The following is a 3,352-nucleotide window of genomic DNA, read 5'->3' as shown; positions in this document are numbered from 1 at the left end:
TAAGTCATTCTCTCCTGCCCTGTTTGCTTCTTAAAGCCACTTTGGTTTTCTGACACTGGTTTTAAGAAAAAGTTTGACTATTCCTTCAAGCTGGCTAAATGGAGACCCTGGAACTGCAACAGTGAGGTGACAGGCAACAATGTGGCAAATAGACTCCAGAGGCCTCTGTTCAAACAGGGGATTGTAAATGACAAGGGAGAGTACACATGGCCTCAGTGAACAGATTTGCTACTGGTAGCTCCCAGTTCCTGGATATTAGAGTGCATTCACTCAGCCAAGTCTCAACTCTGCTGTCACACCTGCTAACCCACACCACTCCTCTCCCACCTGCCGGGCCTAGGGGGGCTGGACACCCCCGGGCACCTGAAACAGCCCAGGGCTTTGTGTTGTAATTTACACAGGCTGCCCCTAGTTCTGAGGGTGAGGGTGACTGGGTTCCAGTTTACAGAGAAAACAGACTAAACGTTCTCACTGGTGAGATGTGGGGGTGGGACCCCAATCTACCATCTGACCTATGACTTCGGAGTGGACAGCCTCCCCACCCTCAGCCAGGATGCTTGCTAAGCCTAGGGGCTCAGGAGTCCTGTTCCCTCCATCACCCCTCCTGGAGGTGAGAGTGGGGGGCTCTTCTCTATACAACATTCACCCCTGCAGGGGCACACGTGTGACCTCACAGTCTGTCATCCCTTCCTTATGACCTGGACCTCCTTGATGTGTGAGCACTGCAGATCATGGGTGCACACGTGGGCAGGTGCACCATGACTGAGAGGACAGCACTCCAATTTAAGCCCCCTCCATGCTCAGATGATTACATCCTGGAATTGAGGGGTTCCCAGGGGTCAGGTGGCCAATTCTGGCCTTAGGGGCAAATTCTTATCACCCAGGGTGCTAATGTTTAAATTAAATTACACATTTACAATTCAATAGTCAAGCCTCTTTCTAGGCAGCCTTGTAGCCTCTCAGGTTTTACCCCTCGCTGTGACCATGTTCTAAGCTTCAAACTGAGTGCCATTATGGACATGAACATGTCCCTGTCATGTGTCACCTTCACAGTAAGCGGCCACCCCAAACTCCCCTCCTTTCCCCTTGTCGATATCTCCACACAGGGAGTAGGGCCCTTTTGATGCAGTTGTGCAAATGTGTGAGCTAAGGGTTTAGAATGTCCAGGCTAGGAGGGGTCTGCTCCACATGGCAGGGCAGGTGGGCTGGCAGGGGGTGATGGTTCACTTGTAAAACCTCAGCTGGTTTCAGGCAGTGACAACAGACTGGCAGCCAAGGGCTCATCTGGTGCAGAGTAAGCGGATTAAATGTGTTCACCCAGACGCCTTGGGGGTGGCAGCCCTGGAGTACGACTACAAGTGAGGAAGGTGGAGTGTCCCCAGTGCCTGGACCTCCACCTTCTAAAAATCAGGACTGAGATGTGGCTTTGAAATCAGAACACTGGAGTTCAAAGCTTCTCCCACCACTTTGTCAATAATTCAAAGCAAATGAGCCTCAGTTTTCTCATGTGTAAAATGAGAACTTTGAAGCCTCTCCCTCTGAGGGTGTGGAGGGAAGTAAATGCGGTGACAGCAGAGCATAGGAGCTGTCTGGGCTGAGCCTGCATACAGGCAGGCCTTTGTTGCTGCCATGACCACTGTCTTCCAGGGCAGGGTCTGCACTCTCTACCTGTGAAGGTCCAGACAGTAAACATTCCAGGCTTTGAGGGACCTACAGTCTCTGTCACAACTACCACCCTCTGATGTTGGAGGGCAAAGGCAGTTCCTGCAGTAGGTAGTCCAGGCTCGCACCCCCGCTTCCTGACATAAGTATTCCTGAGATACAATTTTCACATAACTTTGTTGGCTTTAGGTGTGCAGCAAAATGACTTGTTACATGTGCATATTGTGAAATGATCAGTTCATTAACTATACTTGACGTCTGTCATCACCCATAGTGACACACTATTTTCCTTGTGATGAGAAATTTTAAGAGGTACTCTCTTAACTAACAAATGCACAACGCAGTGCTGTTAACTACAGTCACCTTGCAGTACATTATGTCCCCAGGACTTGTTTATCTTCTAACTGGAAGTTTGTACATTTTGATTATCTTCCCGAATTTCAATCACCCCCTGACTCACCTCTGGCAACCACCAACCTGATCTCTGTTTCTATGTGTTTCGGTTTATTTTGTAGATTCCACATATAAATGAGATCATAGGTATTTGTCTTTCTGTCTTATTTATTTCACTTAGCATAATACCCTGAAGGTCCACCCAAGTTGTCACAAATGGCAGTATTTCACTTTTTTAATGTCTGAATAAGATTCCATTTTATATACATATATATGCATCACTTTTTCTGTACCCATTCATCTGCTGATGGACACTTAGGTTGTTTACATATCTTGGTTATTGTAAATAATGATACAGTGAACATGAGGGTGCAGTTGTCTCATTGACATAGTGATTTCATTTCCTTTGGATATATTTCCTGCAGTGGACTTGCTGGATCATATGGAAGTTCTAATTTTAAATTTTGGGGGAGCCTTCTTACTCTTTTCCCGAGTGATAGCACCAATTTACATTCCCACCAACATTGCACAAGTTTCCCTTTACTTCACACCACCACCATCACTTGTTATCTCTTGTATTTTGATGACATCCACCCTGACAGGTGAGAGGGGGTATCTCATTGTGGTTTTGATTTGCATTTCCCTGATGGTGAGTGATGTTGAGCACCTTTTCATGTACCTGATAGACATCTGTGTGCCTTCTTTGGAAAAATGTCTATTCAGTTCCTCTGCCCACTTTTTAAATCAGATTGCTTGTTTTTTGCTGTTGAATTGTAAGAGTTTTTTATATGTTTTGGGTGTTAACCCCTTATCAGATATATAGTCTGAAAGTACTTTCTCCCCTTCTGTCTGTTATCCTACCCTCTGCTTTCTGGATGACAGGGGTCCAGGCACTTGGGAATCTCTGCTTCTCACGTGTTTCCAATGGTGGGTGGGTGAGGGCTGTGTTCTGATAAAAGTGTGCACAACCGTGGGTCACTACCCCTTAGTTTAGAAGGTGGGCTCTGAAGAGTGCAGTGTGGGCAGGGATGTTTCCCTGAAGTCATCATTTGGATGGTCATGTGCTCTGGAACTCACATCATCTAGCCCGGGTGTGATGGGGCAATTTGCAAAGGGAGGACCTTGTAGCTAAGACACTGACCAGGTGCTCTTGTGTCTTGTTGGAAGGACCTGGAAACAAAGTTGTGTGGAACAGGGACTCCTCCAGGTCACAAGGCTCAGTTCAGACTTCTGGGATGCAGAGACCTGCTCAGAGCCACTGTCACTGAGGAGGGAAGGGCCTCAGGCAGGAGGGAGG

Source organism: Vicugna pacos, chromosome 30 (assembly GCF_048564905.1).
Source record: "Vicugna pacos chromosome 30, VicPac4, whole genome shotgun sequence".
In the NCBI taxonomy this organism is placed as follows: Eukaryota; Metazoa; Chordata; class Mammalia; order Artiodactyla; family Camelidae; genus Vicugna; species Vicugna pacos.
The sequence above is the reverse complement of the archived record's forward strand: the minus strand, read 5'-3'. Positions refer to the sequence as shown.